The sequence below is a fragment of the Mus caroli genome, unplaced genomic scaffold, assembly GCF_978045245.1.
Source record: "Mus caroli unplaced genomic scaffold, Mus_caroli_1 scaffold_15, whole genome shotgun sequence".
NCBI classification, from domain to species: domain Eukaryota; kingdom Metazoa; phylum Chordata; class Mammalia; order Rodentia; family Muridae; genus Mus; species Mus caroli.
In genome coordinates this window covers 64,611,584-64,630,923 of record NW_028227270.1, presented here as the reverse complement: position 1 = coordinate 64,630,923, position 19,340 = coordinate 64,611,584, and the positions used below count along the sequence as shown (strand labels likewise).

At 47.4% G+C, this 19,340-nt stretch overlaps 1 protein-coding gene across 3 annotated transcripts in view; it reads left to right on the top strand.

Moving 5' to 3' along the window:
* Window positions 1-19,340, top strand: part of Pcbd2 (pterin-4 alpha-carbinolamine dehydratase 2) — a 49,012-nt gene that overhangs the window by 7,096 nt on the left and 22,576 nt on the right. The window contains exons 4-6 of one of the 3 annotated variants that reach the window (XR_015045422.1): window positions 5,505-7,716; window positions 9,748-10,256; window positions 13,331-13,492. The exons of the other annotated variants lie outside the window; for them this stretch is intronic. The gene's annotated coding sequence lies outside the window, so the exon portion shown is untranslated. Of the gene's footprint in view, window positions 1-5,504; window positions 7,717-9,747; window positions 10,257-13,330; window positions 13,493-19,340 lie in introns of those variants that run through there. 3 annotated transcript variants of the gene reach the window in all.

Here is a 19,340-nt window from a genome sequence, read left to right as displayed (position 1 = left end):
GAAGGAGGCATTAGCCGGTATGCAGGGACTTCAGTGTGTGGCACTGGTCCCCCTCAGGCCTGTCTGTGGGTGGATATCATCACAGTCTCCTGCTTTTCCTATCTCACGATGGTCACAGGATGGCTTTGCTGCTGTTGCTGTTATGCTCACAGTGGATCAGCATCTGCTGTGGGGCGCACACCTGGAGACCTTAGGAGGCCTTAGGACACTAGGGCAGGAAGACCACCAGTGGGACTTCAGCCTGGTCTCTGACTCAGAGAATAATCCAGAATGTGGGCTGGTGAGATGGCTCAGCAGGTAAGAGCACTTGCCGCTAAGCCTGATGGCTTGAGTTCAGTCCCCAGGACCCTCATGCTGGAAGGAGAGAACTGGCTCCCTAAAGTTGTCTCCTGGCCTACACACTTGCACCCCATAGTGCACCACATACACACACACACACACAATCACACACATACTCATATACTATACATATAGATAAATATATATAGTACATATATAAATATAATACAAAAGTGTATATGTGTATATATATATACATATTTTTTTTTTGAGACAGAGTCTGGCAGGGCACTTTTGAATTGTAGGACTAGTTTTAGTGTAACGTGACCGTAAGATGATATGATGTAGAAGCTACCACCAGAAAGACCCTTCTTATTGCTGCTCTGGTCTTCTCCCACACGTCTAATATGTATTTACAGTGTGGTGTCTGCATATACTATTAAATATCTTTAAATACATTTGATTTAAAAAAAAGATTTGGGGGGAAGGTATGGGGGACTTTTGGAATAGCATTGGAAATGTAATTGAGGAAAATACCTAATTAAAAAAAAAGACTTATTTTTAAATTTTATATATAGTTTAGTGGTAGAGTACAAGCCTACCATGTTCAGCATCTTAGGTTCAAACCCCGGCAGAAAAGAAGAAAGTGAATGCCTTGCCCTTTGCCCTTTATTCAGGCCACTGCCTGGTTTCTCACGGCACCCTCACTAGCTCACACCATGGGCCTGTTCTTTAGCTTATCTATCGCCTGTCTTCTCTGCTGACTTGGGAGGCAGAGGAGCCTAGAGTAATGCCAATATGCATATAAAATACCTCTCTGTAGAGGTATGTGCATATGAGTGTGGTTGCCAGATGAGGTCGAAAATGGTCTTGAGGTCCTCTGGAACTGGAATTATAGGTGGGTGTGAGCCCCCTGATGTAAGGGTTGGGAACTGAACTCAGGTCCTCTGGAAGAGCAGCAAATGCTCTTAACCACTAAGCCATCCTATCTCTGCATACTTTAAGCACTGTCTCTGGTTGGCCTTCCTCTAGGCCTGTGAACTTCAAACCTAGGTTCTGGTGGTCCTAACCTGGAAGTTTAGCTACTAGATACAGTGCTGCTTATGTGCAAGTTCGGTATGCAGTCGTTCAAAGCTCCATGGGCCTGTGCTGTTTTTGCTGTTCTCAGGCATGTGTGTGTGTGTGTGTGTGTGTGTATGTGTGTGTTTGTATTGTATGTGTGTGAAGGTACAGGTGTGGGTATACAAATGTGCCACAAGGCCAAAACAGGAAGTCGGATGTTTTTCTCTTTTTCTTTCTGCCTTATTGTCTGAGACGGGGTCATTCACTGAGCTGGAAGCCCGTTGTTTGGGCTAGGCTGGCTGGGGCCAGAGAACTACTGGGGTCCACCTGTCTCTCCATCTGCCCCATAGTGCTAGAATTACAGGCATAAGCATCTGGGCCCTGCCTTTTAGGGTTAGTGAGAAACTCTCTCTTACAAAGTCACACACACACACAGACAAATGCACACAGACACACAGACACAGACACAGACACAGACACAGACACACACACACACACACACACACACACACAGAGAAACAGAGAGAGAGAGAGAGAGACATTGGAATTCTTACTTTGGACTTTGCATGGGTATTTATGGACGTACCTACATCATGCACAGTATGCAAACACACACAAATAGACACACCCATAGATACACTCACACAGAGACAGACACACGAACATAGACACACACATGTACACATACAGATACACACATGTACACACACAAACATACAGACACACACACACATGTGCACTCGCACATGTGCACACACATGTACCACTCAGGTTCTGATCTTGCATAACAAGCACTCTTAGTCAGTGAGGCATCTGCCTACCTCCACTTTCCAGATTTTTAACAATTCATCATTATTATTTTAATTTTTTAAGGCAGGATCTCACCAGGTAGCTTAGGCTAATCTCAGAGTTTTGATCCTTCTGTCTTAGCTGCCTGATGCGCAGTCTCTAGGATTTCAGGTGTGCAACACCTACGGTTTTGTTTTGTTTGTTTTGGTTCTTTAAATAGTCTTTTCATTTTATTATATGAAGTCTTTTAAAAAGAGATTTTATTTTATATGTATGAGTGTTTTAGCTGTGTGCTGTGTCTGTGTACTACACCTATATATGCATTCTGGCCTACAGAGGCCAGAAGGGGGCAATGGATCCCCTGGAACTGGAGTTACAGACGGTTGTTAGCATCTGTGTAGTGCTGAGAACTGAACCAGGTTCTCTGCAAGAACAGCCAGTGTGCACTTGACTGCCGAACCGTCCCTGCAGCTTCACACGAAGTCTTTTAGCCAGGTGCAGTGGTGTAGTCTGTAACCCCAGTAGCTGGAAGCTGGAAGCTGGAAGCCAAAGGATCAAGACCAGTGGGGACCACATGGGACTATGTCTCAAAACAATAAACAAAACAAAGCCTTTGAGGATTACACCTGGTTGAGTGTTACAGATTTTAAGTGGCTTGCTTATTAGTGTGTGTCAAGTGGTACCACAAGCTTTGTTCTTTGTTTCATTTATTGTTGTGGAAGATGAGCTACACACTTTCAGAGTGCCTTTAGTGATCTTGCCTTGGATACAAACATGTCTGCTAAGCTTAGGGCTCTTCTAGGCTTTGTTATAATAAGTAGCCAGCAGAATACATTTGATCTTATTTTCCCTGAGAGGTTTTATTCTAAAAGGTGGTTAGTCCTGTATAATCTGAACTCATTCGCTATTTTAAATGGGGATAAACACTTGCTGATTGTAAATGTGAGAATTCCCCGGCTTCTCCGGTATAGTTAGTGAAGTGACCACAGGCATCCATCTTTGTTCTGTCTACCCCTTGGTGTGCTTTGGCAGCTCTGTGGTATGCCATGGTCGCATGATGGTGCTGGAAAGTGACACTCTGGGACATTTTGGTCTCAAGGCGAGGAGTTACCATGTTCAGAGCGCTTTGGTTCTGAGAGGGTGGGGCTGGCATTTCTGAAGGAGTTTTGCTTTTCGGCTGTAGACACAAGGAGGGAGAGTCTGTAACTGACATAAACCTGTTGGGCATCTGTCACCTGCAGAGGCTTGAAGGAACAGAGATATCACTTAGAAATGTAGGTGTAGGTTCCAGAACGTGAAACTGGGTGATGGATGATGAGGTGAGTAGGAAACTTTCAACATGAGGATGTTTTAGTTTTAGAAGTGCAGCCTGTGAGGTTTCAGAACCCAGGGAGCAGCTTCTGCCAGTACCAGCAGGTGGAGTCTGCAGCGAAGGAGCCCAGACTGGCCCTGGGCAGGCTGTACCTGCTCCCTCACCATTGGGTGCCTGGGGCCATCCTTGTGGTGGGTCACACACTCAGCGTCAGGAGTGGGCAAGCCGCTTGGCCAGGCACTACACTGTAGGTGGAGGCTCGGTGGGGTTTCTTGCTGGATGACGTCCCGTGCCTCTTGATCAAACTGCTTCTTAGTGGCCTACCAGCCAGCTATAGCAGTTGGCTTCCAGAGGTTGAATCCCATGAACTGGCTTGTCCTAGCTTTCCCTTCCAAAGGGGACACTTTTATGTTGTCTAACCCAGTACTCGGGATAACACCTTTTGTAAGACAAGCAGCGAGCTTCATTTGTTCTCGACCTATTCCTTGGCCTTTGTGGCCTTTGAGAGATTGCTGGAGCTGTAGAGGGGGTAGGGGTGGGGTGGGGGAAGCACAGGTGAATGCCTGCTTCATGGCAGGCATGCTCTCTGTGGTGGTGGTGTTTTGGGGACCCAGCAGTGGTTTGGAGGTTTGTAACATGTGTCTCTTGCTGGGCCAAAACGATGGGTATAAGCACCGCTGAATGTTACAGTGGCATACTTTCTTTTTAAAGATGTGCATTGAAGAGGGGCAGGAGAGATGGCTCAGTGGTTGAGAGCACTGGCTGCTCTTCTAGAGAACTCAGGTTCAAGTCTCATCATCTGCATGGAGGTTCACAGCTATCTGTAATTCCACTTCCAGGGGATCCAGTGCTCTCGTCTGGCTTCTGCAGGCACTAGGCCTGCATGTGGTATATATATGTGTGTGTGTATATATGTATATATATACATATATATATATACACACAGAATGCTTATACACATAAAAGTAAAATGATAATTAAAAAAAAATTGTGCTGGAGAATGGGCAGCCATTTGCTCCTTGTTGTGCACATCAAAGGCTCGCATCTGTTGTTACCCCTGAGAGGATATCTGATGCTGATAGCACCCCCTCTGTACCCTATCTTCTGCCCTCAGCCACAGAGATGATCTTCCCGTGTAGGTAGTATGTGCCATTTTTGTTTGAAAGTATAGGCTGCTGTTTGAATTTCTGACAGGGTAAGCTAAAAATTCATGGTTGTCCAAGATAGTACTTTTGTTTAAAGTGTCCAGTGGTGGCTTTTGTGACCAAAGTAGAACAGAAGCAGGGGAGTGTCCTTTGAGATCTGGCTCAGCTGCTCTTGCAGGGGACCTGGGTATAGTCTTCACACCCACACAGGGCAGCTCACAAGCACCTGTAGCTCTAGCTCCAGGGGATCTCACGCCCTCTTCTGGCTTCCACAGGTACCAGCACGTGATAGAGATGGCTGAACTTTAGCCAGTGTTACCCCAAACCAGTAAGCTGATGGAGGTTGTCTGTGCTGCCTGTTGGCATTCATGTTGGACTTTCTTCCCTGCAGTTTCAGGGCCTGTCTGGTGGGAACGCTGGTCTGCTGTCCCCCAAGAAAGGGAAGTTCCAGCCAACAGTGTCGTCCCTGGGCTCTTGAGTCTGCTCTTGGCGCCATAGAACAGGTGTAGCGCTCATGTGTATTAGTAAAAGCACACAGACTTGTCGGGGGTAAATGTAAAACAGGTGTCAATAAGGTAACTATGATGCTGCACAGTGTAAAAAAAAAATGCTGTGGTCACCACACCGCCCTTTAATAAAAATGGACTTTTAACTGTATCAGTTTTTCTTGCTCGTGCAGTAAATCTTATGTTTACAGAAATTAGCCTGAGCATTTTATAAAAGTCAGACAGCCAAGAAATATAATTTCCTCAACAGCGTTTGTCTTGCCCTCTTGCAGATGGTGTAAAATCAGGTGTGTGAAGAATAAAAAAAAAAAAAAGCAACCCGAGCCGCCGGGAACGGCATTTCAGATTTATGCTTTGCAGATGATTCTGATGCAATGAATGCATTGATTGCTTCTCTGTTGCTTTCTGCAGATAATGTCCACGCCGCCGGGAGGCACTGGGTCGCAATCCTGTCAGCAGACATTCTTCTAGAAATTCCGTAATTATGACCAAATTAAAAAAGAAATTGTCATGAAGCTCATTGACACAAATTTCACCTCTGTAATTTGCTTTTATCTGTCTAAGGCCTAAGTGTAGCGTTGAGAGTTTGTAAAGTGCTTGCGCTGACATTAGCAGGATGAAGTGGGCAAGAGTAGCTTGCGTTAAGTTTAACGGACAAGACAATAACGCTTAGGCCTTAGGGAATTATGGAGGCGTTTGTTTTCAGACAGTGTCGCTTGACGGCTTAAATGTACCGCAGGTGAGTTGGGACGGCGGGCTGGTCTGTAGCAATTGGAAGGAGGCCCTTCCTGCTGCCTCCCCAGAATTGGGGCTTGCCCTCCCCCAGGCTGTCTGTGAGTCTGTGTGGAATTCCAGTGTCTTACAACTGTGACCGAATCGTGGGTTCATGTGTGTCAGAACATGGAGGTGGGGTGCTGGTGCAGCAGCTGTGCAGCCAGCCACATCCTCGCAGCAGCAGGACAGAACCGTGTCTGCAGTCCAGTGGGTTGGGTCGTGGCTGGCGACTTGGTTCACTGGTGTGGGCAGGAAGGAGAGGTTCTTCCGGCTTTGACCGTCCTGTGTTCTTTACCTTTTGCTGTGTCCTTTCAGGTTTGTTTACTTTAAACACTGCATGTGTATGAGTGTTTTGCCTACACGTATGTATGTATGTTCACACTGTGCATGCCTGGTGCCTGCAGACCTCCTAAGAGGGCCTCAGATCTTCTGGGACTACAGTTACAGATGACTGTGAGCCACCGTTTGAGTGTTGGGGACTGAACCTGGCTCCTCTTGCAGGAGTAGCCAATGCTCTTATCCACTGAGCGCCTATCCAGCCCTCACTGTGAGCACGCTAGCATCCCCTCCTTGCCTCGTATTGCCTGTCTGAGGGAGGGTAGTATGGAATCGAGCCAAACTGAGGTTATGGGATGGCTTGTCACACTAGGTGCCAGACCTACATCTCTGGCTCCAGTATCAATGTCTTCAGACCCTCCTTTTTCCATCACTGTGGTCATTTTCTAGCAGGGATCTTGTTTTCCAAGGACAGCCTGTTGGATGACTTTCTTTAAGCTGGTTGCACCATACCTTCCTGAGAAAGGGATTCTTACCAGGTGACATAAACAAAGCCACACTCATCTGGGAGTAGCCTGTGCATCACCACTGAACAATAAAAGGTCATTCAGTTGTGCTGTTACAATTAGTCCTATCAGAAAAACAAACCACGGTGATTGAGTCTGCTTCTGTGCCAGAAGGGCAGGGCTGTGTCTTCTTCCAAGCTGGTCATCAAACTGTCCTCGAATGTACCACCTTCCACCATCACAGCCCTGTGTGTGGGAGTGCCCAGGTGCCTGGAATGGCACCCAGTTGGCAGATGGGATGGGGGCCACATGAGTAGGCCATCTGGCTCAGTGAGTGTCACAAGGCACTGTAATGCCAAGTACTGAGGGGCTAGCCTCTTCCAGCCAGGCTGTGAAAGGATGGAACTGTATGGAGCACATGGTTCATGGCTTCATCTCTGTCCACGAGGCTGCCCACATTTGCTGGGGAGGCGGGATGTCCACGTTTTACAGAGGTGAATTTTATACAGTTGTTCTGGTTACTGGGGTCTGCGTGGGGCTCTGGTAAGCTGAGAAGGTGTGCCTGTCCTTCAAGGACCGGAAGGATGGATGGGTGAAGGCGGGGAGGATGCGAGGACCCTGAGAGTGGCTCAGGGCGCTGGGCTACAGGTGGCGGTGGAGCCTTGCGGGGCACAGCTTCCCACTGTCATGAGCTTTGGGTGACTGAGAACAGACTCCTGTCACTGTCCTTCAGCTTGCTTGTATCTCTCCTCAGCAGCGCCACCCGTTTCAAATGCCAGGTCAGAGCCGAGGACACCAGGAACTGCCCCAGTCATCCTCAGGACCACGCTGCTGCTGCCGCTGCCACCTCTGAACGAGTGTGGGCGAGCGCCTCTGACACAGGCAGTTACAGCAGCAGCTCTGATTGCTTCTCCCCTGCAGGCTCCCCATGTATTTACTCGGCCTGAATACCACAGTGCTGTGTCCAGTGCCTTCCTACCGTTTCTTCCTGGGCGTATTTCATCTTCTCAGAGATTCCTAAAGCTGCCCAGGGTCCTGCTCTGACCCTGCTGTGCTCATGAAACCCCGTAAGAAGCCTCTCTGTTTAGAGATTAGAATTGTGGTCTTCAATGTCCCTTGGTTGTCCTCTCCGTGCAGGGTCATATGGTCCTTAGAGGCCACCGGAAGTTAATGATGTGTGGAAGTTGGGTTGTGTTATTTGTATTCAGGCTGTTCTTCCTACAGTTCCTGCCCCACCCACCTGCCCACATCTGTCCACATCTGTCCACACCCTCCCACTTCTAGAATCTTCTTAGCTACTCCGTAGTAACCAATTCACAAGTCACTTACGTTACATGTAACAGACCCTGGAGCGCAGTGGTGCTCAAGGCTGATGTTTCCCTGTCTCCTCTGAGCTTACAGTGTAGTGGGAGGGAGGCACAGATACGAAAGGATGCATATAGAATCCTAAGTTGAGGTGAAGGCCACTGAGGAAGGAAGATCCTAGTTGCTCAGTGGGATAAGGGTCAGTGGCAAGAACAGCAAGGCAGTAGGGAAGCCATTGGATTCATCCAGGGGAGAGGTCGCTGCCGGGGTGGACGCAGCACAGGACAGTGGATGGGCAGTGGTGGGGAAAGTGGCAAGTGCGGAGCTTGGATATCCTGAGAACGGCGCGAGCAGGAGCTGGTGCGGCACACCTGTGCGGGGAAGGCAGCTATGGGTCTGGGGTGTGGCTCAGTCCCAGCACTGACATGGAGCGGAAGGAGGGGAAGTGCAGCTTGGCATGGTGGCAGGTGCCTGAAGCCCCAGAGTTTGGGAGGTAGAGGCAGGAGGACTGGAGTTCAAGGTCAGCCTTACCTACACTCATAGTTTGAGGCCAGCCTGAGTTACACAAGACCTTGTGCCCCCAAACCGTGTAAATAAAGAAGTGAATGTAAAGTAAATAAAGTGGGTAATGAAAAAGAAACAAAACAAAACAACAAAGAGCAAACTAAGGGAAATCCTCACAGTTCTCTGACTGCGGAGGAGAGGGTCAGAGAGCATCAGGAGTGACGTCCAGAGTGTGGCCCTGGGGGGACCAGACAGTTGCAGGTCTGTTCCCCCGCCCCCCCACGCTGGGGGAAGAACTGGATAGAACTGGATACAGCGATGATCGTGCTTCCTGGTCTGGACACTGTAGGGTAGGAGCTGCTGTCTGATGTCCAGGTGCCAGCGCTGCAAACATGGCTTCATGTCTGAGATTGGAACTCAAATAGATCTGGGTCATAGATCGCAGGGGGGAGTCACAGGCATGTGTGGGAAAAAGCCAGGGTAAAAGGTGACCACTACCCAGGGAGGAACTGTAGTGTGCGAGGGGAGCTCGGGACTCTGTCTGTTCACTGCTGGGTAGAGAGGAGCTTGCGGGAGATGGAGAAAGATGGGTTCGTAGCATATCACAGAATCCTGAAGAGGGCAGCAATCCAAAAGAGGGGAGGAAGCCACCAGATGTGGTGGTGAAATCCTCGCACCATGAAATCCTATACCCGAAATCCTAGCAGCTGGGGGGCTGAGGCACAATGATTGCTGAGAATTAAAATTTTCTTTCAATTGCACTTACTGACTTGGGCCTTCATGGGCCTGGGTATGCCACTGCGTGTGTGAGGAGGTCAGAGGTTAATCCGCTGGAATTGGTTCCGTCCTTCTACCGAGTGGTGACTGAATCCGGGTCTAACAGAACCGCTGCAGACTTCAAGCCAACCTGGGTTATACTGTGATCCCAAGACAATGCAGTTGACAGAGGCTGTCTGCCGTAGGAACCTGACCCCGGGAGCCCATGTGTATCAGTCACTTTTCTGTTGCTCTCCTGCGTCGCCAGGACCAAAAGCAACTTACAGAAGGAAGAGTTTATTTTGGCTTATGGTTGCAGAGGGAGAGGCCAGAGTGGTTAAGAAGGCGTGGCAGCAGTCAGAGGAGCAGGAAGCCTTGAGTTCACATCCTGAACCACAAGCCAGAGACAGGAAGTGAACTGGGAGTTCATGAGGCTTTTCACTCTCAGAGCCCACCCACGGTGGCACGCTTCCTCCAGCGAGGCTGCGCCACCAACCGAGGACCAAGGGTTCTTCTCATTCATACCTTTACAGCTCGTGGACATGGAAACAAAGAGCCATCTCCGCCAAGATGTCATCTGACCTCTATCCATGCGTCACAGCATGTGCCAACCCTCACAATGTGATAATTAACCAAAGACCAAAGTGAGAAGGGAGGGACCCGTTCTCAGACGGGTTCTTGAGACACACGAAAAGTGACCACCAAAGGATGGCGCTGGGTGGAGCAGCTGCCTGTCAGCGAGGAGCATGAGGAGCATGGCGAGGACGGGTAGGGGTGAGGGCAGCTGCGAGCCCACGTGGAGCACATCGGACCTGCTCTGGATCCTCGGAGTCTGTTGTCTCTTTCTTCTTTTAGGCTTTAGTCCTTGAGTTATCCTTCCACGTTGATGTCATCCTTTTGCTTCGTTTGGAGGCCAAGCATTTGCCTCTTGGTGCTTTGGTGTTGACTCTGCAAAGTCAGAGCTAGAAAGGAGGAGAGGACCAGGACTGAGGAGTGATGTGCTCTGCCAGAGTGACGCAAGCACGGGGGCAAGAGGATGAGGGTAAGGACAGCTTAGAGCTGTGCAGAGTGTCACTAAAGCCACTCACCCAAGGCTCTCTGATAGGATATGGATACCCTGAGTTCAGAGGCGTGTGTGTGTGTGTGTGTGTCTTCCACTGAACCCAGCGTGTGTGTGTGTGTGTGTGTGTCTTCCACTGAACCCAGCGTCACCTGGGTGTATTTGAAGGCATGAGGTACCTTGGTTTGGCTCATTAAGGTCAGTGCCATTAATCCCTGGTGAGCCTAACCTTTTTCTCCTTTTTTTGTCTCTTAAAACTCTCACTAGGGACTTTCCCTGTCCACCTACTCCGAATGACAGATGATTTCTGAGAGTGATGGACTTAACTGGCGGCTAAGTGGCTCTGTGATGGGGGTGGGCAGTGATCAGTAGTCCCGTGAGGGACTTCCCTGAGCAGCTTTGGTGCCTTTCAGTTACTCGGTGCAATGGCTCCACAGCCTCAGCCACCCATAGCCACAGCCCCAGACTGTAGTGAATATTGGTGATCTGTGGGCTGTGATCTGTATGTTCTTCCAAGACCCCACAAAGCACCATGCTGGAGGCTGGCACAGGGTGCTTATCTGCCCACCTGCAGGCATTCACTTCTCATCCCACACAGCTCTCTGACTCTTAAAAAAGATTTCATGTATGTATGTATGTATGTATGTATGTATGTATTTATTTAATGTGTATGAGTGCTCTATCTGCATGTACACCTGCATGCCAGAAGAGGGCATCAGATCTCAGTACAGATGATTGTGAGCCACCATGTGGTTGCTGGGAATTGAACTCAGGACCTCTGGAGGAGCATCCAGTGTTCTCAACTGTGGAGCCATCTCTCTATCCCCTCTCTCTGATTCGTAAGATTTGCTCTTTCAGGGGCTGGAGAGATGGCTCAGCGATTAAGAGCATTGACTGTTCTTCTGGAGGTCCTGAGTTCAGTTCCCAGCAACCACATGGTGGCTCACAACCATCTGTAATGGAGTCGGATGCTCTCTTCTGGTGTGTTTGAAAACAGTAACAGTGTATTCATATATATAAAATAAATCTTAAAAGAAATTGTTCTCTCTCCTTCCTTCCTTCCTTTCTTCCCTCCTTCCTTCCTTCCTTCCGCTCTTTCTTTCTTTCTTTCTTTTTTTCCTTTCTTTTCCTATGACCACTGGTCCAGGATACACTCTCTCTTTATATATATCTATATATTTTTTTTCTCCATTTGTTCATCCATCTGTCAGTCCATCCATCCATCCATCTGTCCATCATAACTTGGCTAATGTGGTGCTGGAGAGATGGCTCAGCATTAAGAACATTTACTGCTTTTTGCAGAAGACCTAAGTTTGGTTCCAGCCCCAACATGAAGTCTCATAAGTTCCTGTAACTCCAGTTCCAGGGGATCTGATGTCCTTTTTTGGCCTCTTTAGGCTTCTGCATACATATGGTGCACACACGTGCATACACACACACACACACACACACACACACACATAAAGTAAAATAAATCAGTAACTTGGCTGGTGTTCTGTAGAAAAGATAGTACATGAGATAGCTGGGGCTGGTGATAAATTCCTGTAATCCCAGCAATTTGAGGAGGCTGCAGCAGGAGGGTCACAAGTTCAAGGCTAGCCTGAGCAACTTAGCAAAATCCTATCTCAGAGTAAAAGTTTTCAAGTGCTCTGGATGTGGTTTAGTGGCTCTGGGTTTATTCCATAAAAGAAAAAGAGTATGTGTTTCTATTTAGGAATTATTTTTAAGTTTTTGATTGATTTCTGAGGCAGGAGTCTTTTTCTATTGCCCAGGCTAGTCCTAAACTCCTGGGCTCAAGCGGTCCTCCGATCTCAGCTTCCCTAGTGCTTGGGACTACAGATGCATGCTGTTGTATCCGGTTGCCAGTGAGTCTCCATGTTGCATTATTTAACCCAGACAGCCATATATGTTATTTGTGAGGGAAAAGAGTCACAGGTTTATGGGTGTAAAAGTAATTCTTTGGGGGTTTATCTTACGCTCCGTTTTGCTCCAAAATAACCGCAGGACATTTCTAGACCCACTGTAGCCTATTTTAGTTCCTGAATAAAGACAGATAGACCTAGTATTTTTATTAGCAAGCTGCTGGCACTAAGCTGGCCAGGTTCTCAGCCATTCTAACCCAGCTAGGCTGCTAACACCAGCTGAATGCCCCTTTGCTTGCCCTGGCTCACTGTGGTCCATGTGTGTCCTCATGGCTGCTCTTTCATCGAGACCTTGTGGCGAATCCTCCTGATCCATCCACGTGGCCTTTCTACACTTTTCTCTTTGTCCTTCTCTCGGACCCCTGACTTGGGTCAAAAACCCTCACAAATAACAGATGTGGCTGTTTGAGTTAAAATTGTCTTCTGCCCAGCTAATTGGCTGATCAGCTCTTTATTAACCAATCACAGGTGATGGAAAACATTTTTTAGGTAACAGATATCAGAGATGGTTGACCACGCCCTTGGCTGTGTGCACGCAAGCCTGTGGGGCTAGTGGTCAGCCTCCAGTGTTATTCCATAGAAAATCATCCACATTGGTTCTGAGAGAGGGCCTCATGGTGGCCTGGCATTTCCCAATTGGGCGGAGCCAGCCAGCAAGCCCCAGATCTCTGCCAGTTCTGCCTCCCCAGTCCTGAGCTCATACACACCCATATCACCACCCCTAGCTATTTGACATGTGGGTTCTGGTCTTCATGCTTGCAAGGCAAGCTCTTTAATCTGCTGATATGGCCCCAGCCTGTCACAGTAGTTTATGGACAGTAAGTGTTAGAGGCCCACAATTATATATTTTTCTACAGCTCATTGTGAGTAGCCCAACAGTCTTGTAAGACTAGCTCTTAGAATCCCATATTGCTTGTTGCAGAAAAGTTAGAGGAGCTAAGGGTTGGCTCATTTACAGAGGAAGTGGAATATGGCTTATAACTAATCCAGACCCTCTAGCCAAAGAGACAGCTTTTCATCTGTGTTCTGAGGAACTGTGGTATAACTCAGAGATAGGCAATGGCTTTGTCCAGGGGTGTCTCAGGAAGCACAAATCTGACATTAAAAATTAAAAAAGAGTGTCTCTGCCCACAGGAGCTGGTGGTGTTTGCAGATTTGGAAGGAAAAGGCAGCCAGTTTTCCTATCAGTCGGCTTCTGGGAGGAATTTGACCTGATGTTTGGTACCTGGTTCCATATGCCATGCCCAGAAAGCATTAACTTAAAATGCTTGTCATCAGTTATCAGTCCTGACTCTTCTGCAGACTTGAGCTCAGCTTCTGTCTGGAGGGAAAGAGCAGAAGTAAGCTGCTTCATTAAAAGAAATCGAAGGGCCATGGAGAAATAAAACCCTCTAATTTCTGTGTGTATGTGTTCGTGTGCGTGTGCATGCGTGCGTGCGTGTGTATGTGTGTGTTTAGGAGGCAACAGGGTCTCATGTAATCTACGGGCATTCACCATGTAGCCAAGGCTGACTTTGAACTCCTGATCCTTCTGCTTCCATCTCTCGAGTGCTGGGGGTATGGGCGTGCACCATGAAGCCTGGCTAACACTCCAGCTCCCTAGGTCACTGACCACACGGCTGTGGATGCCGACAAGCAGACGAGAAGGTCGCCATTGCATTTGGAATGTCTTAAACTGTAATTATACAGCCTAAGTGTGCGAGTTGGTATTTCTTCCCCTTTCTATTTGTTTACAAGTGTGAGCTTTCAACAGAAGCGTTTAGCCTTTGTGGTTTGTTGAGCCCCGCAGGGCTCACCTGGGACACTTGCAGGAGTGGCGCCATCACTGTGCATTCGGCTGGCTCATGAGCATGCTTGCTTTTTCCTCTGATTGCAAAGTGCATCTTATAATTTGGAGAACAAAAGAGTCAAATAAGAAATAGCCCTTTTAGAAGCAAGTGTGTGCGTGTGCTCTGGGGCCGTGCTGCAGGAGCCTCAGTTGCTTCCTCCACTTTGTGAGCACTTTCTGTATTTCCTCGTGATTTTTGTCTCATCTGGTTTGAGACGGGGTCACTGTCTGGCCCAGCAGGGCTGGCTTGCAGGGGTTCTGCCAGGGCAACAAGTAACCCTAATCACCGAGTCACCTTGCCGGGACCCACCTGGAGATTTTTAGTGGTAGGATAGACAGTAGTGTCTCATGACACTGGAAGGTCACAGTTAGCCTAGACAGGACTTTCATGCAGTAACAGTCCTCCCAGGGGAGACTTTCCCAGCCTCCCTTTCCAAATGACCCGTAGTAATACACCGTCAGTTCAGCACAGAGACGTTGGGAAGTCAGACCGTGTCCCTTTTGCGTTCTTAGGATCTCGGTGCCCATTGCATCAAGGCCAGGCTCAGATCCAGTTAGAAAGTAAATCCAGCCAGTTGTGCTGGCACGTGCCTGTAATTTCAGGACTCAAGAGGCTGAGGCAGGATTGCACATTCAAGGCCAGGGTGGGCTACATAGCAAGACCTGGCCTTTAAAAACAAGTGAATGGAAATCATCACCTAGATAGGATTGATCTGGTAGAGCTAAGAAAAGCAAATCGCGCCCTTTGAGTTACTGGAGAAGCCCAGGAGGAACATGTCATGCTGTAGGGTTTTATAGCTACTGTTCGCTTGGCTTAGCACAAGGGGCCATGGGATATTTTCACAGAAAGCTTTCTCTTTCTGAGATTTTTTTTCCCCCAGATAAAGAGGGCTTGTTTAATTCGGGAAGAGTTATTTCGTGGGAAATTAAATATTTGTAAATCCTCTGCCGCATTTCCACACGTGTCAGTTCTTTGGCAAATGACGGCTTTGGAGTGGTTGGGAAAGGATTTCTTAAAGGCAGACGCTTCTGTGTTCCCCGCTTAGTCGTGTTTTCAGTTTTGAGTCAAGTAGGTGGAGGGCTCAGGGCTTTCCCTTTCTGTTAGGCTCTGGGTGGTGTTATGTGTTCTTAAACTTGGAACCATGATCACTTGTAGAGAGTTTTAAGAAACAGTGGTTTCCTTGGGTATGTTAATGATGTCTGTGGCCTTTACAAAGAGCACCAGAACTGCTGCCTGGGCACTGGCAAGCGGCTGCAGCGCAGGAACCATAGACACGGTAACTGTGACATCTTGCTTTGGCATGCTCCGTGGTGTCTGATCACATTGCCTGCTTGGGAATCCTGAAAAATTTATTTTCAAGTCCCAGTACATCATTTTTTCCAACACTGATCAAAGACTGGAAAACCAGAATTGTATGTAGTCTGCAGGACTTGTCTTACACTCTGAATCTTTTGGCTGTTTTGTTGAAATACATCTATGCCTCCTAAGTATTGAAAGCCTAGTATCCTTTAACCTGGATGGTAGAGGTAAAATGGGTTTTAGGCGAGATATTTAGCTGCGGACCACATCTTCAGCTTTTTATATGCCACAGTGGTCTTGCTCCCCCCTCCATTGTCTGATAGCGAGGTCATTTTCAGTCCTCTGAGAAATCCTATTCCCAGCCAGATGCGGCTCATATATTAAAAGTAGCACCTGTGGCTAATATCAGAGCGGCTTACCATAAATTTACATGGTAACTAGGATTATATCTGTCAGGACTGCTAAAAAGCATCGAGATTTAATTTGATTTCCAGTATCGTGGAAGCTAGGCAACGTTTCGCTTCATAACTATATTTTAAAAGTTAAAAAAATCAGTCCATTGTTAACTTTTACGGCCCCCCCAGCGCCCATTAAGTTGATTTGCTCAATGGAGGTTAGGACGAAGCAACCCGGCTACATTAAGATCGGAAACCGACCCATTTGTGACAAATTTAGTCCTTTCGTGTGACTCTTCTCCACGTCTCTGCGTTGATTGGATTCAGGTGTAGCCCATGTCAGTCGTGTTTAACCTCAAAAGAGTGGGCAGTGTGATGGGGTTGTTGTAAATTACGAAGCGTTCTGCGTTGGCTTATTTAAATGTAACCGGATCACTCGCCTGCACCAGCCTCCACCAGTGGTGTGGTTTCAAAGACATCTCAGAGAACTGGGGTGCCTGCCCTCACCCCGTCCCTTCCTAACCTGCTCTGTTACCCATTGTCTTTCGAGTCTCTTCCACATGCCCTGGTTTACACACCTGCGGTTATAAAATTATTTGGGGTGCTATTGAGTCAGGTTGTTCCCCCTTCCAGCATTTATGGATACAATAATGATTCTCCATAAATCAAAATTATTTACAAGTTACAGAAAACCTGTTCCTGCAAATGAGATGTGAATGACGTTTTTTTTTTTTTTTTTCTTCCCGTTTCCAGCGACTCCTCAGCGTGAAACCAGGAGCGCGCTTGCGTTTGCAGAAAAATTAGTTCATAGCACAAAACCGAATTAAACATTCAAGTCAACCTTTTGGACATTTTAGAGTTAAAATATGTAAGCAAAAACATGATCCAATTAAGAAATAAACAGAAGTCTTTTTTCTTGATTAGGACTTGCGACTACCTTGGCAATGGTCCTGCCTTCTGAATGAGACAGGATTAATGTTAGCATTGGCGCTGAGGCTGGGCTGTGCGCAGCCTCTTAGTGCAGGGTCGTGACCCTGGGTGTACACACTTGCTTTGATTACAGTGAGCATGGATGTGCTTCCTGCCTGGGTTGACCTTTTTAAAGATGTTTATTATTTATTTAAAAAATGTATTTACTTTATGTGTATGGGTGTTTTTTGTCTGCGTATATGTCTATGCACCGTGTGTGTGTGCCTAGTGAGTGCCTGAGGAGATCAGAAGAGGGTGGCGGATCCCCTGGGTCTGGAGTTAGAGCTGCCTTATGTGTGCTGGGAAAGGAACCTGCCTCTTCTGTGAGGCGAGGTGAGCAGTGCCCCTAACCCTCAGCCACCTCTCCAGACCGTTATTTTGTTTATTTTTGACACAGGGTTTTTCCCTAGCAGTTTAGGAAGAAATGGGGTGAGGGCAGACGCCCCAGTTTTCTGAAATGTCTTTAAAAACACACCATTGCTGATGTATTCTTACCTGGCCTGCCCCATCTTATCTCTGCCTCCCAAGTGCTGAGGTAACAGGTGTCCCCACCTCCACACCATCTGTGGCTCCCTCTTAAGTTTCTCCTTCCCTCCAGGAGACAGCTTCTCACTAGGTGCTGGCAGCACATTGGCTGTGTATCTGAGGCTGGCCTAGAACTCACATTCAACCTGCCTCAGCCTGAGAAGTGCCAGGATTACAGACACGTGCAACCAGCTCAGGTAATTTTCTAGAGGGAAGAGATTTTTTTGTTTTTTGTTGGTGTGTCTGTTAGTTTCTAAAGATTTATTTTATTAGCCAGGCAACTTCCAGCTCTCAGGCTAGTGTATCTCTGTGAGTTGGAGGCCATCCCGGTCTACATAGTGAATTCTATATAGCGAGGTCTATATAGCGAGGGCTATATGAAGAAATCCTGTCTCAAACAAGACAAATTGTGTGTGTGTGTGTGTGTGTGTGTAATTTATGACCAGGTGTGGTAGCAAGTGCCTTTAATCCCAGCACTCGGGAGGCTGAGGAACGTGGATCTCTGTGAGTTTGAGGCCAGCATGGTCTATAAAGCAAGTCCAGGACTAGCCAGAGCTAGACAGAGAAGCTCTGACTAGAAAACAAAACAAAATTTACACATGTGTGTCTGTATAACTATGTGCAGGCTGCCCTTGGAGCTGGAGTTAGTTTTGGGTGGGTGAGCTACTATGTGTCTTGTGGGAACTGCATTCAGGCCCTGTAAGTGCTCTTTACTGCTGAGCTTTCTTTCCAGCCCCAGAGTTGAAGCTGTTGTTTTGTTTGGTTTTTGGTTGGTTTTGTTACTGGCCACTGAACTTGGGGTAGGCATGTGCTCTGCCATCGAGCTACATCCCTGACCCTTGGAAAGAAGCCTGTCACCAAGGAAGTGACACAGCATTCACAGATTACACTGTGCTGAGGGTTGGTGAGATGGCTCAGTGGGTAGAGAGGTGCTTGCTGCCCAGCCTGAGGGCCTGGGTTTAATCTCTGGTAGCCATGTGGTAGAAGAAGAGGACCAGTTCTCACAAGTTGTCCAGGGATCTCTACATGAGTTACAAGCCTGGGCATACCCATACACACATGCCTGAATGCATGCATACTGAGTGAATGTAATAAAAATTAAATTATTATGTGAACTATCATAGGAGAAGTGATCATTTGTAGTGGGTAAAATGGTAATTCAGTGTATTATCAGGTAGAAATAATCACTTAATGGTAAATGCCATCAGACATTTTGGGGGGAATTATGGCATCTCTTTTTGTCCCCAGAATAAGATGATTTCCCTGGGTGCTGTAGGTTGTTTTTCCATGTGGTTATTGGTGGGAAAAAAAAGGGTAAATCTGAGACAGCCTTGTTTTGTTCTTTTGGCCTGCTTCTTTTCTGGGCTCTTTTTCCTCCGTGGACTCTGCGTCACTGGCCTTGAGGGTCAGCCACTGGAACCCAGGGCTGGGAGCCTGGAGATGCCTGAGAGACACCAGAGCAGTGATGGTAACCGTGGGCATCTCTGACTTGCAGGAACAGTCGGGGGTGGGAGTAGACACTGGCATTTCCAAATCCACCCAAGTTTTCACACTTTATACTGAAAGCAGACACGAGCAAGACCATGGCTTGCCTCTCTGTCCAGTTCCCATCTTCTTTTTAGTTGTCTGTCACAGTTGGAAGCAAATCTATGTCTACTCCCAAGATTCCATTTGCTGTTCTGCTGGGGGGCAGGAACTCCAAAGTCACTGAAGAAGTCCCTCCCCAGCCATGCAGAGTGCCCAGGCACTACATCTGTCAGTGGCCTAAGGTATTGCTTTAGAAGGCTGGTTTTGAGAACAGAAATAAAGCTTTAGAAGAATTGATTATTTTTTAAAGTGGACGTTTATTTCTACACGACACAGAAATGGAGTAAATTTTAAAATAATCATTGTGATGCCCAGTAACTGCCTTTACCACGAGTTAATGTTGTATTACCTTAAGTAGTTTAGATGTTGGAAAATGACTATAATTTAAAGTTAAATAGATCAGCTTACAGTGCTGGATAGTCGCAGAACATTTTGTGCGTGCATTGACTTATAAGGTAATATTTAGCTTGGTTCTTTCATAAATAACATCCCATGTTGGAAATGAAAACTGTGGTATTAACTGCATTTTTATTTAGAATT